The sequence below is a fragment of the Accipiter gentilis genome, chromosome 11 (assembly GCF_929443795.1).
Source record: "Accipiter gentilis chromosome 11, bAccGen1.1, whole genome shotgun sequence".
NCBI lineage: Eukaryota > Metazoa > Chordata > Aves > Accipitriformes > Accipitridae > Astur > Astur gentilis.
The window spans coordinates 22,459,091-22,474,318 of NC_064890.1; the positions used below are offsets into that span (position 1 = coordinate 22,459,091).

At 41.8% G+C, this 15,228-nt stretch overlaps 1 long non-coding RNA gene across 1 annotated transcript in view; it reads right to left on the reverse strand.

The window, feature by feature from the left end:
- Positions 1 to 14,858, reverse strand: part of LOC126044480 (uncharacterized) — a 41,352-nt gene extending 26,494 nt beyond the window's left edge. The window contains exons 1-2 of the long non-coding RNA XR_007507682.1: positions 13,381 to 14,858; positions 12,840 to 13,007 (exon numbers count right to left, since the gene is read on the reverse strand). This is a non-coding gene — a long non-coding RNA (uncharacterized LOC126044480). The remainder of the gene's footprint in view (positions 1 to 12,839; positions 13,008 to 13,380) is intronic.
- Positions 14,859 to 15,228: the final 370 nt, after the last annotated feature.

A 15,228-nucleotide genomic window follows, 5' to 3' on the forward strand; every position in this document is an offset into this window, starting at 1 on the left:
TAATATGAGCTGATGTGGAGGAACGTTCGCATTTGGGAACTGCCATCATTGTGTCAATAATAGTTTAAAACACTGGAGAACTTGTCTTGCAAGACATAAATCTTTAATCAACCTATGAACCGTTCGTTATACATTAATTCATATTGAAAATGGCATTCCCATGTCAGAACCACAAAAAGACAGGCCTACCACGACACGGAAACCATCTGCACATAATCCAAGTTACTATTGTTTAGCAAAAGCTTGATAAGCCAGAGGTCCACTTAAACGTGTATTAAGAGCCATTTCTTTTCATCACATCCTAGTTCTGTCAGACTGACTTTATGACATTAAAAAAATGTAACAAGATTATGCAGCACAGCTGGACAGCTCTTCCAGGCTTTCAACCAAAACGCTGTGCAAAATTTATTGTCAAACACACCTGTCCATTCCATTTCCTTATATGTCGGTGCACAATCAGTCCCTACAAAGCTCCTACTTTGTAGAGCACCTTGAGACACAAAGCTGGTTTAGACAGCCAGGTTTTATTTCACATTAAGTTGATAAGATGATAAAAGTAAAAGCATCTTTCCTTTAAGGAGGTTTGTAGCTATTAAAGCAGTGAACAAAGACAGTACTTGGTCTGAATTTGCTCAAGATCACATACTGGGAGATAAAGAACTGCAAGTCACATTCATGTGCAAATGCCCACATTAGTCTTTGTAGTTATGAGCATTACTCCTGCTTTCTTTTACTTTTCTCCATTATAATTACTTATCATTCAAAACAGTAAGTATTCCTGCCAATTTTACTTGATCTTCCATCAGTCTCTGATGTTGAGGTGCTGCTGATATGCCTGCAGGACCTGTTAAGGCTGAGTGAGATTACTTTAAAACAGCTCATTCACTCCTGTTTGGTTGCTACCAGAAGGTTGTGATGGACACTTCTGTCTGTTCCCTAAAGGCTTTCGTGAGTTTAGTCTTATATCTTTCACAATGAGGCTTTACATCTTTCACTCTAGTTCTCTCACAGGTGAACATCCTTGAAGAAACCATCAAGGAAAAGTATTTAGGCTTTTGTACTTGCAATACAAGAGGAGGCAGGAAGGAAGGAAGAGCAGGAAATAAATAATAAGCACCTCCTCCCCATATCACACAAATTAATAGTGCAGTGTTAGAGTATTTGAAAGATACAGGATATTTGGAGTTAAGATTATTTGGAGGATACAGGACCCCTCCACTTCCTAAGGGCAGTTAAACTCTTGTCTCCCACCTCCCAGGGAGAGTTTGAACCACTCCAAGGTATACTTGAGTGTGTTCTTAATTTCTCCTATTAGAGTAGGTCCACTCTATATGAAATATCCATCAGGGTAAAGAAAGAAAAAACAGGCAAGACAATGAACTTCCTATCCTTTCTCCACCAAAAAGTGTAGTAGTCTATGCAGTACTGAACATTATTAAGAAGAGCACTTGAGAGAAATCCACTCTGGAGTAAGAAATACAACAGTGGTTAATGAACTCTGTTGTGAGATATGGGTTCAAATCCCCTTGAATTGCAAGAGAATTGAATCTGGGTTTCTCACATCTTCAAAAAATTCCAGTCCAGAAAAGAGTAATTTTTCTGTCTGGCTGTTTAGCAAATAATGTTTGTCACTTTGTCATGCTTTTACCACAAATTTGTAAAAATACAGTTGTCAAAGCTTGTCTTTTTCTTTTGGACACAATGTTTTGGGGAGTTTACGATTAAACTTGCTGATAGTTTTGACAACTGAAATAAAACCCCAAAATATTTTTCCTGGTTTCATTTATAGTTTAAAAAAGAGAGCACGCAAGGATTAGATATCTCAAGTTTTCCTTCTAGTAAAATATGTATGAAGGCAAAGACACCGAACACGTGCATTACAAATGACTCTCACCCTGACTACCTCCCCAGCTCCCCTTGCAACTGCTTCTTACTTTGCTGCCTCACAGTTTGGGACCCATTTTGCCAGCCATCTTTGCCAGGAAGACCTAATGACACACTCCAGCACCCACATGTGTATCTATCCTGGCCCCAATCTGCTTCACTTCAATGCCAAAGCTAAAGGAGTAATTTTCCAGCCCATCACAGCACTGGAGTGCAGGAGATACAGGCGTTAGGGCTCATTCCTGCTCCCCAGCTCACAGTTCTTCTATAGGACTGAGGCAGAAGCAGCCTTGGAGTGACTTTAAATGCAGCAAGCAGGCTCCAGAGATCACATAATTTCACCTTCTGTAAATAGAGCCTTGCCCTACCTACTACCCCCAATCTAAACAGACTTCACAAGAAACAACTGGGTGCTGTGCAATATGCACCACTGAAGAGCAGATGCAGGAAGGAAAACTTCCAGAATATATTTTATTAATGTGTGAAGATTTCCTCTATCATCAATCAAACTGTTACGTTCTACAACTTGGTTTTGCTTTGCAGAGTGCTCCCTGCAAGGCACCAAAGAGAAAGCTCTTCATGATGGGTTGAAATTCAACCTTAGTATGATGGGAGACAACAGTGTTTGTCATCACGATGATCCAGATAAAATGCAGATTGCTTTCCAGAATTCCTTTGCCCTCCCTGGCTAGGGATGGGCTGGGCAGGGAAGGGTCTCACACCTAGATCCCACCACCGTGTATTGATATATTGGCCAGCTGGCAAGGGGTATAAAATAACTGACTAGGTACTGCAGCCTCTCAGTTCAGGGAAAATCAATGAAACGGCTTCAGAAACGCTTCTGCCCTCTTACAGCTCCTCCTGCTATCTCAGCAGTGCAGGGACCATTCCCACAGACTCACTGAATGTACTGCAGCCAAGAGATGCAGGGATGTAGACTATTTCTTTATCAGCTATTTAGGACCAGAATGAAGACAGGCACTGAACTGAGAATAAAAATATCTCATTTTTCTTATGCTTGTCTCTCCCATCTGCTGACAACCAGTGTTGAGGAGGAAACCACTAGATCTAAATATTTTGCAACTTTAGTCCTATTCTTACCTTTTTGTATGTGTAGTTTTCTTGGATTATTAACAAACACAGTGAAAAGCTCCATTGTTTAACTCCATATTAAGCACCCATATCAGACCTCAGAAGGGTTGCTTTACATGTTTTTAAGTGTACATCACTAGCCAGTTGACTGCTAGCCATCTTTTTGTTCTATTTAGAGGTCAGAGGTATCTGCAGCTTTTGTACTCCCAAATGCAAGATTATGTCTCAAATCTATTTTCCCATCTTACATTTCTTTTGTTCAGAACAGTGAAAAATAGACTGCAATAAGGTTTAGTACTTACCATGAATACCACATACATTATGTAAATGAAACAGGTCTAGCCTGGACCTGTAACTTCCATAATTTTTTTTAATTGTTCTTGTCTTTACCAAGTCCCCAGAACAACATAAGTTGATTTCATATCATTCGAATGACTACTAGTATTACATGCTTAATATAAACAAACAACGTCTGAGGAAAAAAATAAGACCAGATGAACATAAACACCAGAGGATGATTCAATCTTGGTGTAATTTCTGTGTCAATGGAAAACACACCAGGTATAAATTTGGCCCCGTGACGCAGAACTTCCAGGAAACATGAAGCTATTGTAACTAGAGATCTCTACTGACGTATGAATTGAAAAGCAAAATAGAAATGAGGCAAATTCAGCATGGGCATAAAAGGAGAGAAGCCAGCTCTACTAATTACCCAACTGAAAGAAAATAAAAGCCTGGATCAAAATAACCTAATGTACAGAAAGAAAAGGATGAAAACATGAGGCAAGAACAACAGAATGATGACAGATTTGAGAAGAAGCACATAGTAAATAGGATGACTAAAATGGAAAGTGTTTTCTATGACATTCAGCACAGAATACAAATCTTTGACTTCTGAGAAACTCAGTTCAGAGAGTGTTCAACGAACTACATCTTTCAATAAACATCCTTTATGCCTATTAATAACCAAAGTAATACAGCTTTTGCTAACACCATGGTCATACATAAAATTGTGAAGACATGGCTTTTGATCTGATGAAATTAGGGTAAAGGTGATCCGTTCCTACGTAATTGGTACTGTCATTTTCATAACTTCACAAGGGCACAAGTATCAGTTTGTCTCAGGAGATGTCCCACACTTTCAATTTAAACTCTTATTAGTGTAAAATATAGGTAGTAGAGTAGGGTGCTGAAGAGCAAAGGTCAATATGCATTTTATTACAAATAAACCCATCTTATTGGCACATTTTTTTCTTAAATTTGATAAGAGAGTGTAAGAATCATCATTAACCCTACTGTCCTAATCTTCTGCCGTGGAGGAGCTATAGGAACATGTCACACCTCCCTCCTTCCCTGTCCACCCTCCCTGCCTGGGTTTGCTGCCTGTGGAGGATGGGAGAGGGGGGGCCACCTGCATCTTACTCCAGGGTAGAGTTAGACACAGTCAAGACATGCACTTGGTGCCCAGGACTGCCTGTAGCAATTATCCATTAACGTGCACAGATTCTACTGTGAAGAGAAGATAATTCAGGTCAGAGAACAATGGTGAAATTTTGCTTGAGTTATTTTTAAGAAACCAGCATATTTTATTATCTAATGTTGTTCCTAAACCGGTTAACTTATTAATGGTGCCACCAACTGTATTATAAACCCTTACGTTTCATGCAAGCTGTGACAAGTCAAACTGTAGATTCTTTTTTCTGATAGTTTATTAAAGGCAAGAAATGGTACCATTAAAAACTCAGGCTGACAAGTTCTCCAAGAGCAGTGAGGAGAGGTTTAGGCTCACTTCCAGTCATGTATTTCTCCTCCTAGGAATTAACAATCAAAAAGGCATGGGAGAGTGAAGAAGGAAGATAAATCCAGACCTTCAAATGGCTTCTCTCATCCTCATGACAAGGTAATTAAGTTATGGGCTGAGAATTTACCTTTGTTAAAACATGAACCTGTCCTTCCTGGTGAAAGCTGAGTGCATACAAATGATCTCACCAAGCTGTACCCCTAAAAAACTACACCATGTAATCATGAGCATAGCCACTGTGTAAACTTACATAAGCACAAATTAAATTTCCACAGACAGACAATACTGAAGATACAACCTAGACGCAATCTGACTTCTCCATGTTCTCCAGGATGGGACTAAGTCTTATCATCCTTGATAAGTGAGCTTTTTTCAGTTGTGTTATTTAAAATAGTGTAATAAGTGGGCACTTTGTGATAGCCCTGTATCAGACTAATATTTACTAGATTGCAGATCTGGAATCTGAAATCATTAACAGCCTATTCATGACTATCTTTTCACCTGTTAAAAACTACTCCAAATAGACATATTTGAGTAAGATTTTGGCAATTATGAACCTATGTCTTTCAAAGTACTAAAATTGCAGTTGCTGTGAGTTACTACATAGAGTTGAATTCTCAAATAACAGACTTCCTAAAAGATAAAGAAAACAAAGAGACACGTACAGAAAATCCTTACTGAAATTTTTATCATGGAAGTATTTCCATCTAAAACAATAAATAGCGTTCTTGCTTGGCTTTATTGTCATGAATTATCTATCTGTTATGATTGTCTGAACTACAAACAAGATTTCAGTGTTTAACAAGTCATATTTATCTCTTGATTTTCCATTATCACATTAATATTACCTAATTTCTAAAATACTAATAAATAAGGAAAAGAAGATAGTATTCTTCTCAGTCAATCCAAAATAGGACATTTTTGTCTAACAGAAAAACAAATATGTGTTATTAGCTTGGTTGACTTGTTCTCTGTCTTACATTTTGCAAGGAAGACTTGAGGTGTTACAGGCAGGGATTTAGTAAAAGCCATTTTCTAAATAAATAAAAGTGAATTATTTCCCTGTGGCAACCACCCTGAAGAATATCACACAAAGAATCCTACATAGTTTGATGCTTCGTTTTACATGATAAATGATGACCATCTGTCCAGGCAAGGATCAGTAGTACAGTTTCTCTTACAAAGTAAAGCAAGGTCAGAAGTTTATGCATCCATCTTTATGTGGCTGAGATGGCAAATAGCACCCTCAATGTATTACAAGTGCATCGGTTTGCATCCCTGACCCAAAGTGAAAAATTTGGTGCAGATGATGCTATTTACTACTTGGAACAACATGAGCCAATTTCTGCAACAGTGACTTGATCCTGAAATCTATCTTCATGTAGCCTCTCAACATTGCCAATGGGGTACTTGTAAAAATATGAACTATTAACACCAGCAGCAAAGAATTTAAGGAGTATTGCCCTTCTGAAGACTTCTACCATGGATGTTTCTAATTAACCAACAAAAAAATCATCCTTTCTATTTAATAATCCCTAAGAACAGTAGCTGGCAAACAGGGGAACTGGACAGGAAAAGAGTCGTGTGGTTGGGTGAGAGACATAAAGTGACAACTTTAGGACTAGAAGGAGTTAGAGTACTAGTACAGGCACCTGTTTTTCATTCAGAAGGGGGACAGAGATAGGAAAGGAATTTCCCATCAGCCTCCCTGATCTTTCTTCCCTTGTCTGGTTTCCCACGATCTAAGGAGAGAGGAGGAGAGGAGGGTTAGAAAAAAAAGTAAGCAGAAGAGAAAGGGGAAAACACATTGCTAATTTCTTCCCCTGCTCCTTCTTATCCATGACAGGCAATACCACAGGAACAGTAACAAAACAACAGCAGGTACAAAGGACCAAAGCAGGCCAGAAGGACCAAGAGGGAGGTATCATGGGGATACAAGGGATCACCAGATCCCTTATTATTGCTTGGCCCTGAGAAACTCCTTAGCAACCCAGTCCACATACAAACATAGACTTTAGCACTATTAAAATGTTTGGATGTGTCTCTGACACTGCTAAATATTCAAGGTAAAACCTACCCTATCCCTTTGTAACAATTTTATATAGATCCTTCCACGTTTGAGTCCTGGCTTCCACATTCCCAATACAGGACAATATCACTAATGTCCCTACTTCTGCTTACTCCAGGAAATTCTCCTACTGCAGGAAAACTTCTCTGACTGGCCATTCTAATTTTCCCTCCTTTTTTTTTTTTTTTTTATTTGTATACGTAACTGGGAATCTTTTTCAACAGTGAATTAACTTGCAGTTTTCTAGACTTCCTGTGTCCTGTGTGCCTGTGGTCAGAGAAAAATGTCTAACATGATTTGTGTTAGATTCTCAACAGAGAAAAACAGAATTTGATCTTTGCTTTTAATAGAGAAGTAGTGTTACCACCTTCTGTTTTGCATATAGGTTAGCCTGTTTTAGTGATAAGGGCTTCAAGTAATGCACTTCTGTGCAAGAGCTGATTCAGCACCCAGTGGTCTGATTTACTAATGTAAATCAGGACAGCAACATTGCTGCCTCTCTGGTATACTCTCTTTCCCCCCATCCTCACTCCAACCCACTGTCATTTCTAGATATGTTCAAGGCATTTGGCATCTCCATGCAGAGAAGATAATTCTTTGCACCATGTCTTACCCATATTTTCAGCTCAATAATATTAAATTTCATAACTGGGCTATGCCAGTCACAGCTGGAGCAGAAGGAACCTAGAGGATTTGAGGAAATACTGCTCTGGTTCTAAATAGCGCTGTTCTTGTCTCTCTGAATCACCAGGTTTTTTGCCTGAGGTCTCCTTGCTTTTAGTTACCAAATCACATAACCAAGCATTTCTTGTCTGAGATTATAATATAAAACTACAGTAGAAGATTAAAATGCAACAGTCTGCTGTACACTATTTACATCCCTGACATCTAGCAAAGGTTGCTACAGAGCACTTACAATTCTTTATTAACTCTGTATCTAGATACACCTGCTAGGTCACTGTACAGGAGATGTGCTTCAAGAGACAGGTTGCACAGCAAGCAGAAGGTAATGGAATGGTCACATTAAATTGAACAACAGAAGCACCTCCTAATTATAAAGCAATATCCATTATTTTCAACACAATTTTATCTCTATTAAAAATAACTATCAGTCTGTGTAATCATTGTATCAGTAGAACTGCAGATGAAGCTACCCAAAGGGCTATTTTTTCTGTATCTGAACTAATTTATTTTGCTTACATCTAATATTCCTAGTATATTACCTTGCCAACAGATATATGGACATAATGTTCCATACAGCAATGTATGAATTGGTGACCTTGTTAAGAAGTTAGCAATATATTAGCCCCATCTCCCGTGGGTTTGTCACCTAAAGAAATTTATGCCACACTAGTCACCTCACCAAGAAAAACATAACATAGAGAAATTGAGGAAGAAAATTCAAGGAAAATGTGATGAGAAAGAGTAGGGATATCAATAGAAATCATAAAAATATGAGGATTATTTTCCTTAGAATGGAGGTGAATAAGAGGCTATGGGATTAAAAAAATACAAACAACAAGACTGAGAGATTCATTTTCTCTGTGTCAAACCACAAAGGTAAGAGGATATTCAATCAAAATAGAATATCATTTCACATGATATTTACTCAAACTCTGGAACTACATTTCCAGATGTCACAAGCATCAGGACAGTAGCAAGATGGAAAAGGAGATTACATGTTCAGAGGTAGCAGAATAAAATATGGAACAGAGCTAACAGCATTTCAGAGGAGATTAATCTTCATGTTTCAGGGTGTAGTGAAACAGTGTCTTAACTTTTCTGAGGTATCTGAGCTGGTCACTTTCATAGTAAGACTGAATGGCTGATCAGGCCACCTAACTAGACTGCCATGTTAGATTAACTCCTAGAATAGTCTTCACCTGCAGAGTAAAATGTTGAGACTGAGCTAAATTGTTTTCCTGTAAAAAGCCAGCCAAAACCTACAAATGCATTCACTTTTCCACCCCCGTGCTATACCTGCCTACTATCCATACAGTGAAAGACTGCATTCTCCTTCCATTTGAATTATTGCAAAAAAATATGTTAAAAAGGGAAGTTAGAAGGACAAAAATAATTTGAAAGATCAAAAACACGTGTACAGATATGGAAGGAAGATGCCTACCTTCACCTTCTGAAACTGGATTGAGGTTGGACTGATAACCTCTGTAGAAACCCAGAAAGAGCTACATATGCAAGCTATGGGACGTAAAATGCAGTGCTCTTCATCTTAAAGCCATTCGGTCTGTGGAAATCAGCCACATATTATCATCACAAAGAGCTGGAGGGACATCTAGTGGACTTGTTTACAAGTAGGAAGGCCTTTGTGCTGTCATTTTACTGCACCGCTCACCATCAGAGGTGTTAATGGTGGTCTCCCTGTTAAATGAGCATACGAAATGCCAGAACAGTACTAAAATCCATGCCATGCAAAACAGGCAGCCAGCTATAAAACATACTGTCATCTACTCGAGATCTGTAGTCCAATTCTCATATGCATTCTGAGATACAATTTAAAGCCAATCTACAGCCTACTGACACTATTAGATCAGAACTACATGTTTAAAATACAAACCTGAGGCATTTTAACTATAAATATGTATAGTGCACATTGTGCCAGCCTTCCAAAAGGTGTTTATGGTTTAACACCTATGAAAATTCCTTTACAGGCCGCAGGCAAGAGATAATTCTATTTTAAATATGTTCTTTAAGAGTAAGAGAGAACTGTCTTCCAACTTCACCCTAATCCTATTGGCTTCAAGAGGAGGAATGCATTTTGGAAAGCAGAGTGAGACATTCCGCAACATGTATTTTATAGGAACTTTATTCTTATCCAGGCTATGAATATTTACTTCCACTGGCCTTGCTCAATAATATACCTGAACATTTCCAGGCTTCTTAGGAATGGAGATACAAGTGTACTTACACATTCAGGGAAGTGGACAGAAAAGAGTTGGGGAATGCACTAATTCTCAGGAGTAATCCTACTAATTTCAAGTACCTTTGAAAAATCCAAGAGACACTATATTTGACAGTCTAAACATTTTTGGTGCCTGAGTCCAACGATGTATTCCAAAATAGTTCATCATCTTAACATCTGTATCTTTAAGAATATCTTTAGCTAATCTGGTAATTACCACAAATTTTAATTTGAGCTTCTTGACCAGCAAATATGTTCAACTTTGTACCAGACATGGGCAATCAATCTTCTGTTTAACTGAACTCTTGAAGTATTTTAGTTTAAGAAGCAACTGAAGGAGAATCAAGCAAAAGCCATTTCCCTCTTCTTTCCACCTGAGTGAAAAGCTGAGGCTCAGCTTTTCTCTCTCTAGTTTTCCCGCTATGGTTCTCTATAGTTGAAACTACAGAAAGAGAAAAGTCCCCCAAATGGTGAATTTCAGTAACATTTTCAACTTCTCAAATTTAAAAGTTATGTCATTCTGTGGTCTGTTTTGAATAATGTGAAATGGGCCAATATCAAACTAGGCCAATTTAGAAAATTAGAATGGAAATCAGTTCTGTTGAAGAAGCTAATAGCTGAACGGAAAAGGCCAACTTCTCTCAGATATAAACTGCCTAATTTACTGAGCCTTCCCAATGTACAGAGTTATACTAAAACCACAGCTCTTGAAAAGCATGGAAGTCTCAGGGCAATGGAAACAAAGACTAGGAATAAAACAGGTAGGGGTGAAGAAGAAATCTTTATTTAAAATTTTTTAAAAACCCTCATGTGTCTGTCTCATGATTTTTCTGGAACTTAGCAGATGGCTCTTCAGTCCTTGACAGTGAAGGGCCTACAGGTACAACCTGGATCTGCCTGGAAACCAGGCTATCATCCATTTAAGTTCTCAGATCTGTTATGTTTCCATCTGCAAGTTTTGTCCAGGCAGCCTGTGCAGACTTCAGGAATCTGAGTCAAGCTGGTGGTCATTCAGCTGCAACTCAGCAGCTGAAATAGAGTCATCCTGGTACAGATGGGATTCAGTAGATCCTATTTTGTTTATGCACTACACGCCAATCTGTGTGCCTTGGATCCGTTGTGAGCAGTTTGCTCACTATGCACGCCCATATTTCAGTCTGGAAGATGAGACAGAAACACAGCAACCCTACAATGAATAACGAAAAGCTCTACGAGTGCCTGCTTAAGCTTCAGTCCCTGGCGGGAACCTTTCTTTTCCTCCAGTTCTCACCAGCTTAGCTCTGGTGTCTCCCAGGTGTTTGTGATGCTGCCTGGAAGAGGGAGGGCTGCCTGCATCCAGTGATCAAAGATACTACTCTTGTCCTAGTCTGAGCATAAAATTCACGTCACATAGGGTAACTTCCAGCTGTTGTCCCAACTCTGTGCTGGAACACAAAGCTAGGAGACCCAAAATGCTGTGATTGAAAGGACAGAGACTGACCAGACTCTGATCAGTTTCTAAAGGGACAGTCTGTCCTGTCATAGCAGCACACCTCATGAGAAAGATCAGAAGACCTTTATCTGAATAATGGTAATTTTTCATCACATTAGTGAAAAATACAATGAAAAATGCTAATTTTAGAAAACAATTAGGTTTTCAAGCACCTGCACTTTTCACCCCACCCTGTGACCCAGAGTTCTTGGTGTTGGCTTTGCAAAAAAATTCACTAGGATTTTTCTCAGATGTTTCTGATCTTGCAAGGGGAATCTCCTCCTTTTCTAGAATCACGTATTTTGGCTACAAAGCGATAAATGAGTAGAATCAACGTGACAGCAGGTAGACATGCAAACAGGAAAACTCACACTTAGAAAGTTTACTACATTGTTGGTTGTTTCATACAGAATAAATATTTGGCACCACAACATTGATGTGTTATAGGAATACAAATACTGAATGCATCATACACAAATAGGAGGCTGGGAGCAATCTAATCTTCAAGTAATTCTGAATTCACATGTCAAAGAAGATACCCTCCTTCAAGAAAGTACACTCTCTCTGTTTGAATATATTCCTTATGAAAAGTGCTCATTTAAGGTTATTTTGCCATACATTAATAACGTGGATATTTGTAGTCCAAGCACGTGTTGCTACACACCCTAATGCACCTAATGCCCTTCCCATCCCTCGACAGATTCAATTCTAGGAGGAATGACCTGACGCTGTTTCTACCTCTTCTATATTCCTTTATTATGTTTTTCAATCAGGAGACCTCATCTACTTCTTCTTCCTGTCTGTAGCAGACACCTGCCACAACACCCATGTTGGTCACCCACTAACCCTAACCCATAAGCTCTCATCTGGCTCATCATGCATGCCTAGGCAAAGTTCATCTACAGTGTGTAAACTCTGTACAAGAAGAAAGCAATACATCTTCAGAAGACTGGCTTTCTGAAACAGAAGTCTGCACAAACCATAAAAGAAACATATGCTTCCTGTTGCACCAACACAGGAACATTGCAACTTCTACTGCCGTGTTGCCTAATATAGGCCAACATTTTATAGACTACAAGAGTGTAGAAAGTATGGTGGTTTCATAAGTAGACAGCATTTGTCCACGGCAAGCTCTGAGATGCAAATACAGATTATTGAGCAAGACACTTGCTTTCATTGACATTTTGACTAAGGTTCCTAGATTTGCTTGAATCCAAACATGAAAGCAAAAGTTCTGAAATACCCACAGAAAACTGAAAACAATCTCATAAAAAAGCCCAGAGAAAACTGGCCAGATTTCCATTCCTGTAATTTTTTTCACATTTTGCCCTGAATGGACTAATAAAGCCTGTCACAAACAGAGACAAAAAATATCTGACGATCTTTCTTCTGACTGTGCTAGTGTTAGATTTGGTTCCATCTCACAGTGTTTTCATGGATAGACATAGGAAAAGGGAACAACACCAGCATTTGGCCAATGGATTTTCTAATTAGACCATATAAAGGACATCTCCTGAAAGCTAGACAGGATCAAAAGTCAGCTCTGTGCATTTACTACGTATGTAGTATTTATGGAAAAGTTATGAAGAGGATCAATAGTTACCCAAAAACTGAAGCTGAGGTTTTCCTTGGATAAAGATCTTGCCATGTGCAGTTTAACAAGGAGAGGCTGACTGCTGTGTCCCAGTTAATTTCAGGGAGCATCCATTTGGACTGCAGGAGCGAATTGCTGCACTCTATATTGCTAGATGTTCTAAATCCAAGTCCAGACCTACAGTTTAAAAGTAAATTTTCATTTCTGTGGCATTCAAAATACATAGTTACATTGAATCTCTAAAAGGTTGCAGTGAACAAGCCCATGCAAACTATTCAAGTGGTGAAGGTGGCTTATACCAGCCTGAAGATGACAAATAAACCTACTGCTAAGCTCATTGGTGAAAAAGGCAGCCAGCCAAAACACAAGGTTATTCCCAACAGATTTACAGGCCAGCAAAAAAAATCCCCATCTCAGGCTTGCAATCCTTTTGACTGAGTAATAATAGAAGTATTATTTCTACCAGTGCCCTTCCCATCCTTATTCGTATTTCCACCCAACTCAATTCAACAACAAAGGAGAAAAAGAAAGAAAGAAATAAAACTCTTACCTGTTTCAGTCTTTAGGATCCAGAGAGCAAAGGAAATATTCTCTCTCACTAACTTTTTCTTCTTCACCTTTCTTTTAAAAAGAAGACACGTCTCTTGCTTTAAAAACACTTTTCCTGGATTGGCTGAGGCTGGCAGGGACCTTTGGAGATCGTCTAGTCCAACGTACCTGCTCAAAGCAGGGTCACCTAGAGCAGGTTCCTGTGGACCACGTCCAGCTGGGTTTTGAATAGCGGCAAGGACAGAGACTTCACAGCCTCTCTGGGCAACCCGTGCCTGTGATTGACCACCCTCACAGTAAAAAAGCTTTCCTTATGTTTGAATGGGAATTCCCATACTTCAGTTTGTGCCAATTCCCTCTTGTTCTTTCACTGGATACCACTTAGCGTGTGCGTCCGTCTTCTTTGCCGTTCCCCATCAGATATTTGCACACACTGAAAATATCCCCCTGAGCTTTCTCTTCTGCAGTCTAAACAATCCCAGCTTGCTCAGCTTCTCCTTGCACATCAGGATTGTCTCTAATCCTTGAATCGTCTCAGTGGTCCTTTGCAGGACGCGCTCCAGCATGCCCATGTCCTTCTTGTCCTGGGGAGTCCAGGCCTGGACAGAGCACTCCAGCTGTGGCCTCCCTAGGCTGAGTCGGGGACAGGGGGAAGGATCACCTCCCTCAACCTGCCGGTGCCACTGCCTAATGCAGCCCAGGAGGCTGCTGGCCGCCTTTGCACAAGGGCGCGGTTCTGGCTAATCCTGTTGGTTGTACCCCAGGTCCTTTTTGGGAGCGCTGCCAGCCAGCCAGCCAGCCAGCCAGCCCCCAGGCGCAGGGGGACCTGGCGGTGCCACGTGGCAGCCATAAACTCTGCCACCAAAGTGTTCTCCCGCTGTCTGGGGCCTCACGAATGCTTTCACGTCGCCCTCCCTTATCACCACTAAGACGGACCAATGTAGCCGGTGACCATTTGAAAGCCCAGCATGGAAAGTTCTCTCTTTTTAGGAGCCGGGCCCTCTGCCCTGACAGGCGCCACGGGCAGCCCTCACCACCCCCGGCCTCCAACCCACGGGAGGCCCCAGCCTGTGCTGCACCACGACAGACACGCGCGATGTCAGCATACGCAGGAGAGCCGCCGTGCTCCTGTTAGACCGCCCCGTTTAACACCGCATAGAAGATATAATTCTCTGCTGAGCACTGAGAGGCCTCGGGGCGCTCTCTGTTCGGTCTCCTCCTCGGTTAGTTCCTGGTAAATCTGCCAGCCATGGTACGCCACCCACCTGCGCTCCCCGCGGCAGTTTACCACAGGCCTCGCCGGGGCCGCGGGCAGTCGGCGGCCTCACGCCCGCAGGCGGGACGGAGCCAGGCGGCAGGGCGACGACGGCCGGCAGCCGGCGTGAGCCCCATCACCCTTCGCGCCGGCGTGCGGCAGCTCTTCGGCGGCAGCGCCATCCACGCGGCCGACTAAAGCGGATTTTGCTGCGGCGGCCTCCGTGCCACCCGGGTGCTGGCTGCCACCGCTTCCCCCGCTCCCCCCGCCGCCGCCGGCGCCCGCGAGCGGGAGGCGCCAGCCGGCAGCGCCGCGGGCCGCCCCGCCGCCGCCGCCAGGGGGCGCCCGAGGGCTGCGGCGCGGGCAGGGGCGCGGGCGGTGGCTGGGCTCGGCCCCGGTGCCGGGCGGCGGGCGGTGCGCGGCGGGCGGCGCGGGGTGCGCGGTGCGCGGCGGGCGGTGCGCGGTGCGGGGGCCGGGCGGTCGTGGCGCCTCGACTCAGCTGCGGGGCAAGGCCGCGGGGTCCTGCGCTTCCACGTGGAAAGCGGGAGGTGGGGAGGGGGGGAGGGAGAGGCCGTGAGCCTCCTCGGCGTGCCG